The sequence below is a fragment of the Henckelia pumila genome, chromosome 3 (genome assembly GCF_033568475.1).
Source record: "Henckelia pumila isolate YLH828 chromosome 3, ASM3356847v2, whole genome shotgun sequence".
In the NCBI taxonomy this organism is placed as follows: domain Eukaryota; kingdom Viridiplantae; phylum Streptophyta; class Magnoliopsida; order Lamiales; family Gesneriaceae; genus Henckelia; species Henckelia pumila.
In genome coordinates this window covers 7,940,550-7,949,791 of record NC_133122.1, presented here as the reverse complement: position 1 = coordinate 7,949,791, position 9,242 = coordinate 7,940,550, and the positions used below count along the sequence as shown (strand labels likewise).

The 9,242-nt window shown below is 38.2% G+C and overlaps 1 non-coding gene and 1 pseudogene across 1 annotated transcript; both read right to left on the bottom strand.

Moving 5' to 3' along the window:
* Positions 1 to 4,942: 4,942 nt before the first annotated feature.
* The window catches only part of LOC140888044 (origin of replication complex subunit 1-like), a 41,840-nt pseudogene continuing 37,540 nt past the window's right edge, over positions 4,943 to 9,242 (bottom strand).
* Positions 6,969 to 7,046, bottom strand: LOC140893674 (small nucleolar RNA snoR28). The gene has a single exon (XR_012153267.1). It is a non-coding gene; the product is annotated as a small nucleolar RNA snoR28 (small nucleolar RNA).

Genomic DNA, 9,242 nt, shown 5'->3' with positions numbered 1-9,242 from the left:
TTGATATCTTGTTGTCTGCATTTCCGGTTTGATCAGTTTTTAGCCGTTATGCCGTCAGTTTGAGTTTTGGTCATCGTTCAATATTTTGATCGTATCGAGTTTGATTGAGATTTTGGATGTCGATATTGATCCTATTGACTTATTATTATAGATTGAATTGAAGTCAGCAGAGTTGCGAGGTAGAAGCTTTGGTCAGTTGGAAGATTGAAGTCGGTATAGTATCGATTTCTTATTTTATCAATCGAAGAAGTGTGATTGTGTTTTGAATGAATTTGATTGGGTATTGATTATTATCCTTATTATTGATTTCAGATTGAAGTACCTTCGAAGAGAATAAGGTAAAATACGACTTAGAATTGAATGGAACAATTAATTCGAATTAGATTTTATTCGAGTGTTCCGAAGAAATCACATACTTGCTTGATTGAATGTTTATTTGAATGCATGAGATTATATATGCATTTATATTGACGAAATCATGTTAGAATGATTATTTGAATTGATGAATGAAAGCATGATTGAATGCTTATATGAACTGATTATTGAAATGATATTAGAATGCATGAGATGACATATGCATTCATATTGAGCCTTGATTCATTTCAATTTGATTAGACGATCTAGAGATTGTAGTTGAGTGACTTGGTTGGAGATTTTATACCTTGTCAAATAAACTCTCTATAATGCTCTGGAGTCTAGAGGATTAAAATATGCCTCGTCCACCTCGAGAGGGGAGTTCGGTGTGATTGTTGGATATTTTAACCTCGGTATCCCAAACCGAAGAAAGAAACAAAGAAGAATTCCATTTGATTATCTGAGTCTGATAATCCAGAATTTTTAAAGACATGCATGTTGGAGAACGCGGCGATCAGATCAATCAGGATTGATACCCGGTGCAGCGGAAGTTTAAAAATTTTATATGGAACGATTCCATAGTGGGTATCAAAACCTTACGATTAAATTGTGTGTGTAAAAAATTAAATAACAATTATAAATTTTTACCTTCAATCTCGAATCGAGATTATGGACACCAACAGATTGCTCTGCTCTTGTTGTATATCCCTGGAACTGATGGACGAACTGTTCTTCAATCAGGTCCACGAACGGATATTTAATCCTTCTGATAGATTGCACTAGAAAATCTATCAGAAGTTTCTACGAAGAGATTTAATGAATTTGATCCGTTAAACCAGACTGTAATTCAAAATTCACAGACTGGATTTTCCGAGCAGAGGGGAGGGGGGGTCGGCCACTATCAGAGAAAATACTTAGGGTTTTTCGAAAATTTGTGACCTGTTGTGTGTAATTTCTGTACTGCAATAAATTATTTATAATGTAGGCCACTAACAGCTTAGGGCCCATTAGTCATAAGTTCTAGCCCGACAAGCAAAGCCCGCATGTTCAGAAATTAATATAAAATTCATCGTGACTCCGATTGATAAACTGATTTCACCAATGTGCACAGAAACCATTTCTGCACCTTTTAAAGTCAAGATAAATTTTTTTGAATCCGAATTCAGTGGTTTCCAAAAATGCCCATCCCTATGTCATTTTAGGAAATCTTACTCCTCTACTCTTAAATAAGAAGTCCAACTTCTTTGTTCATTAAATTTAACTCTTTAAATTTAACTATCTCAACGGGGATTAAAAATCCATTACTCTGTGTGACCCTCAATGGTTCAGGGATACAGCTAGCCGTGGGCTCACAACTCCTTGTGACTCGGAACAACAATTTCCGACTTGCCCATCGAATCATGGTAAGAGCGCCTAGCAACATCGCCCCATGATTCCCTAGGTATCACTGATAGTGCCTGCAAGAACCAATAGATTTTGGTTAGCGTACAGTACGGTCCCTTCATCCATATATCCCGATCGAATCAACAACCATTGGTATATCGAGAGTCGTTCGAGATTCGATAACTATGCAATACATCTTGAAGATCAAATAGTGACATCGCATGTGCTACTAAGAAACCATTTCTTAAACCACATTATGTACTCTGGCCAGAGATTCATCACACTAATATCTCCTCAGATCGCATAGGATATCCACACTCGCAAGTATGTGGTGAATCCTTGACAACAAAGCATTGACTCCTATATGTGTTGTAACTGTACCCAATCCCGACACCTGATGACCCCAATAGAGTCGGTAAACGAGTCAAAGCACAGTACTAGCATATAGAGTTTCAATGATGTTTCAAGTAGTAAGGACTAATGGTGTAAAACCAAAACCGCGGACTTTATCCACTCGATAAGTGATAACCACTTGGAAAGTCCGGATAGGGTAGTTCGATCATTCATCATATGAATATCCATTTGCATGCTTTGAACATCTCTATGTTCCTTACCAATGAAACGTGGTACTCTGCATCGCAAATGCTAGTCTCAAACTCGAGCGATCCTTATCCTTATTATCGGACGACTCAATCAACTAGGAACAGTTTAGAATATACAGTGACTATAAGATGTGTTTCATGATAGACATCTCCATGTTCTACCACATCTTACATACACTATAGTATATTCAAGGTCTTTATCAAAACAACAATAGTATATCACAATATAACAATATGAAGAAAGATAAAGTCATTGCCATTAATAAAAGTGTAAATTATATTAAACAAAAGATTGTTTATACAAAGAGTCATCAAAGCTCTTAGCCACAAGTTGGCTCACCGGGCACCTACTCTTTCAATGCATATCATTTTAATTCAGTAATTGGATTAATTACTTGAATTATATCTTGATGTGATAAATATATGGAAGTTGATACATGTCATGACTTGATATGTTTACGTGATTTATATCTGAAGTTGATATATGACTTGGATTGATGCATGTATTTATTTATATGTTTAATTGATATGCATGATAGTCTCTTTTACTGGGAATTATATTCACCGGATTATCCGGATGTTGTCTTTGTTTGTATGTGTACTTGGCAACAGGTGGGGCAGGATCGAGTCAGAGATGACAGGGATGGAATGTGGATGAAGAATAGAACTGAGACTTCGAGTTAGAATCATAATGCATGCCAATCTAGTTTATGTTTTGAAATCATGTTAGAATTCGAATGAGTTGTATTTGATTTTGAAGTATTGAATATTAGAACCGTTTTCGATTGATGATTATTGATTATCGAAGATAGTTTATTGATTGCATGTTACTAGATTCAGAATTAAGCAGGATAGAATGATGAAGTATGATGTTGATTATGGATTAATGCATGATGTTTGAGCTATCCATGTTGAATGATTTTTGGATTGGAGTTTGAAGCATTACCCTGTTCTATAATTTTCTGGGCAGGGGGGGGGTGCGCTCGATCCTGGATTTTTGCCGGATCGAGCGTGGCCCCTATTTATTTTGAGGCAGTAGACTCTGCTTAATGGTGCGCTCGATCCTGGCTTTTTGCCGAATCGAGCGCGGCACTTTTATTTTTCTCGGCAGAGAGTTCAGGAATATAGTGCGCTCGATCCTGGAATTTTATAGGATCGAGCGCAGCACTGTTCACTTTAAAAAAAAAAATTTATTCCTTTTCCTTTAGCTTTTGATTATTGACGTTTAATTATTGTTTATCCCGAGATTAGATGATTAGAACCGAGGTCTCACATCCATCATGCACCTATTGCTTAGCTTGCAAGAAGGATATAATCTGAGTCCTCCTAAATCTCCTAGTAGCCTCAAACCAAAATGGTTCTTCTCCCTCCGGCCTGATCAACACTGATCTCTGCTGAAAGTCAATCACCACTGCATTCTTCGTCAACCAGTCCATCCCAAGAATCAGATCGAACTCAGGCATGGGCAACACTATCAAATCTGCAATCACCGATTGCCCCTGCATCAAGAGCTCAAGATTCTTCACAATACTTTTGGTGGACAGCTCTTCCCCTGATGGGATGGTCACCGTGAATCCACTAAAAAGTTCTTCACACACAATACCCCGCTTGCGGGCAAAAGCCTCAGAAACAAAAGAATGAGTAGCACCCGAGTCTAACAAGACTCAAGTGGCTACTCCGGCTACTACTATTCTACCTGCATTGACAGTGGTTACAACCTCAAAAATACTGAAATCAATTACAAGAAGTTCTACTCAGATTCATCCTAAGTAATCAATTCTCCAAAAATCAATACTACACATGCTAACACAATCAATTTTCACCAAGCATGCAACATAAACAAGTCCTCATGCCAACCCAAGTTTGTAAGAACTAATCAAATATTAGCATGCTAAACAACACAATAAGAAGCTCATAAACAAAAATTTGCATCATTAAGTCGGTTAAATCGCGCTTAACTAAATACTCTAAGCATTACCTGTGATGAGTGTGGTATCAGGATCGGCCTCCTTAGCCTGCATCACGTAGACCCTGCCCTGAGTTGGCATCGCACGCCATGGACAATCTGAGACCACGTGCCCCGACTTCTTGCACTGATAACAAACTCCAACACCTGCCAATCACTTCCCATAATGGGCACGATTGCACTTTGGGCAATATGGCTTCTCCCCAGCCTTGGGAGGAGCGGGTCTCGATGCCTGCTGACCCTAGGGTTGCTGAACATGATGTCCCTGGAGACTTGGGGGTCCCTGCTGGCACTGTGGCCCAGTGAATGGCCTCTTGCCCTGCTAGTGCTGATGGCCCTGAAGAGAAAAAGATCTCTTACTATGAACCTCAGCACCAATGTCCTTAAGGACTGCTCAGATCGTAAAGCCTTCCTGATGGCGGCTGCATAGTCCACGGACTCCGCCATATTCACATCCCTACGGATAGTAGGCCTAAAACAGGCCACAAAGTGCTGCAACTTCTCCGTTTCATCATCTCCTATCAATGGCACGAAGTGGCAGCCCCTCTCGAATTTGCACAAACTCGGATATAGTCAAATCTCCCTGCCGGAGACTCGTGAACTCTTTCTTCAGCTGTGCCCTCACCTCAACAGTAAATTATTTCTCATAGAAGAGGGTCTTGAATGCTTCCCAAGTAAGTGTGGCAACATCAACCGTCCGCTCCACACCCTCAAACCATAGGGCAGCATCGTCCTTGAGGAGGAACGTCATACAACGAACTCGGTCCGCATCTCCCAACTTTATGTAGTGGAAAATTGCCTTAAGCGAGCGAATCCAGCCCTCCGCTACCAATGGATCCGTATTGCCAGAAAAGTCCTTGGGATCCATCTTCCTGAAGTGCTCGTAGACGGTACTAGACCTAGCCCTCGGAGCATCAGCAAGCCGCTCCAAGATACGGGCTAAATCTGCAAGAACCTGGGCCCCAACATCTATTGCTGGAGGGGGCAGAGGAGGTGGCGGTGGAGGTGCACGAGGTGCCATCTGTACGCAAGTTCAAATTTCCACATTCAAATTTCATGTCTTAAGAGAAAAATTTTCTTTAAACTTATCTAGGCTCAAATACTTTAGGAAATTATTGCTACTAAACTTAATAAATGGCAGTAAATGAAACTTAAATCTTACAGACTTTGAGGCGAGATCCCTTCGAGTTTCGGAAACCGGCAGTAGGCACAGCCCAAACCAAGACCGTGCTCTAATAGCAATTGAAACGACTCACACCATTAAAACTAATTTAAATTAATAAAGAAAATGCGGGATTTTAAAAAAATTTTGCCATGACCTTATTAAAAATATTAAAAGCCAACCTGGTCATCAATTAAAACTTCATTTGTTTGGCAACAACAAGAATTTCGTACCTATCACAATCAATTTGGAATTTTGCTTGGTAGGCCAATCAAGAATATTGTATAGAACCTGTGAGGTAAAATTAGCAGATTTAAACATTGTTTTCATAAAGAATCATTTTAGAAGAAAATGAAGAAGCTTTTGACCCTAAAAGGCACAGCCTACCGATTGATTTCTGGTTACTAGAAGATCAAGCTCATCTATGAGAAGAACACAAGGATTTGAATCTTCCTTCCCACATTTGTTTTCACCTAAAAAGCATTCAGTCAAGAAATTGAGAGCCTTTTTTTCGAACCAACTTTATGCCCACTCAGTCCCTCATATATTACCTGAAATTAATTGCATTAAAATGACTTGTGGAGAAGCATGGATAAATTTGGAACCTACTAAAAACAAATAATCGGGCGTTCTTACACTATATACACTTTCTGGCGAAGTCAATTTGAGACCATTAATCTCCACAAAGCAGTAAGGTCTAATGCTTCATGCATCAACCTTATATTCCTCATCACAGCAAGTACGCTCATTGTCTAAAGTTTGCAGACAAAATATAAGCCAGATTGACTTCGCAACAAAAGTTCAAAGATGAATATATGTGGGTTTAACTGATGTATGAGTTGTAGCATCATCCATATATTTTACCTTGCCGGTTCCTGGAACACCATGAACATAGAGGCATTTTCCCAGGCACTGTTCATCACATATGCCCTCTTTAATAAATGCCGTTATCTCATCCATTTCCCCGCATAAAGAACATGATGTAAGATAATTACTTTTACAGATTTAGCAACCTTATCTTAACAATACATACTTGTCCCTACAAGGGAGATAATTGGGCAATGTTGCAAGTAGAAGCGTTGCTTTTGCCCTTTCAAGATCAGTCTTCTTGCAACACCGAGCATGTTTGGCTATTGTCTTTGTCCCTATCTTTTGCAGGCCAAATATACGTCCTTTTCTTGAGTTCTGCAATAGTATTTCAAATTACAATCTTGTATTTCCTGCTAAACTCTTGTTAAGACTCAGGTGTCAACAAAGCTAAAATAACTATACCGCAGCTAAAGGATGAGCGGGAGATGGTCCAAACAATAAACAATGTCTATTATCATTGTAATATTCCATGTCTTCTTCGGTGTCAGAGTCAGAATCATCACAAGAATTCCAATCATCATCAGTGTCAACTCCTCCACCATCCTGCCAGAAGGATGAAAGTATATTAATTCCCAGAAATGCAAGTATTTTTTGTTGGAAGCCGTCTATAACTTAAATCTTCAATGCATTCAATCTCAGCAATGCTCTTGAAACTATGCCAGTGTATGTTGTACTCGTATTCACACAAAAACACATCATCCCCCTCATTGTCAGCCTTGGAAAATTCTTTAGGATTCATAACTGTGGGGACCCGGGTTGCTAATCTTATCGTAGGGAAATTTATTATAATTTACAATTAATCAAGTACACAAAGAATATAAAGAAACAAGAGCTAAAACAAAATAATTTTTTTTTAAATTTACAGGCTCTCGCTCGATCGGTGAAACTTGGCCGATCGAGCGAGCTCAAATGCTCAAACGCTCTATTTCAGAATTTAAGGCCTCGCTCGATCGGTGAATTTCTACCGATAGAGCGAGCAACAAATTTTCTCCTCTGTTTAGCACAATAATGGCCTCACTCGATCGGTGAATTTCTACCGATCGAGCGAGCCTAAAATGCAGAAACTTCTGCTGCTAAAATTCTGCTGTCAAGACTTGAAAACAAATCACATAATCTGATATACATGATACAAAATCAAATACATGTCATCTTATAACCTCTTACAAGCTTCTAAACATCATATACATGCTAAGAAATAAACTAGCATGTGTTCAACATTAATATACAAAGATCTTGTATCAATTCTAGCATGATTTATCAACTCAAAATACAAGTCTTGCTGCTAAACCCGTGTTCTCACTTGCTATGATTCTATCTCGAGCTATCCCTGTCTTTTCTGACCAGCTCCTGCCCCACCTATTGCCATGCACACATACAAAACAAAGCAATAGCCAGATACTTTCGGTGAGAATAAAATCCCAGTATAAACAACAAAACATGCAATAATAATAGCATCTAATCTAATGATATAAAATAAATGCAATGCATGTTTGAAGAATAGGCTATCAAAGCTGATATCAATAAAGTTTGGTTCTTTGGGATCCCGAGGAGTAAAATAACTATCAAACCGCCGACACTCCCAATCAAGGCGGCATCAAGTATTTTAATCCTCTGACTTTGGTGCAATTATAGAGAGTATTCTGGCTCTGAAAGCGAAGGCTGCAATCCATGCCACTCAACTATAATTCTCCAAACGTCATTTCGCACTCTAGGCTAATCTGCCCTTATGCTTTACAGGCTGGAGTTCAAGATGAATGCAACATAAGATGTATGCATTAAAGACTGTAAAACATCTTGAACATATAATCACATAATCAAACAAAGCATCAACACTCATATAAATCACATAGTAGCACATAACAAAACAATAGCAAGAACGTATGTGATTTACTCGAGAATAATAGCTATCTCGAGAGCTCTATCCCATCTGGATAGCTGTCATTTATACCTTTCGATGTCGTGTCTGATAGTACTTCAAGTCTGAAAACATCATAGTAAAACCATCTATCAAAATCTGTTCCAAAGCATAACAAAATTTCAACTAAAGAACTTCAAACCTTCTAAATCTTTCTCGATTCGAATCGACAATCTCGAGTTCGGAAACACTTTGATAAAATCTGAAAGATAGTAGATACAATCTAACCATATCAAATTCCAACTCTAATCATGTTTTGTTCAATCAATAATAGCAAAATCTTGACAATTTGCGAATCAGCGGCATAACGGCTACAAACCGGCAACCGAAACAATATCCAAAACAAGATCTCAATCATATCCAACATAATTATTTCCCATATCAATAACATACATACACGTTCAGCACATTCAGAATTAGAAAGATTTTGAATTTTGCTTCTTAAATTCATAAGAAATCCAAACGATAGTCTTTTTCCGAACCGTCTGCGAATACACCATCGGTATAGCTGATATACGCATATATCTTAAAATCATAAATTTCCATCTTCAACATAAAAAATAAAATCTGAGAAAGATGAGTGAAACTTGTACCAAAACAAAGGTCTCGGAGCGGTGATCACAGATATATATTTATCTGGAATTTCTGACAACTGGAGCGCGAGTTATCGAAGCTTTTTCGGAACAAAAATGGAGTTTGGAGGGTTTCAGCCGATTTTCTGCCTTCTTGTCTGATGCTTCACGTGAGAATAGATATAAATCAAGTGGAGAATGAGATATATATAGCATATTTGCACTTTAGTCCCTGAACTTTTGGCTATTTGCAATTTAGTCCCCGGAAAAGCGATTTAATTTCAATCCTTATTCATTTAAGAATATTAGAATTTAATTCTAAACTCTAAATATTCCCAAATTAAATATTCTCAGATTAAAATTAAATAATCCCGGGCCTTACAATAACAAAGCAGTGTCTTATGATAGATTCCATCTA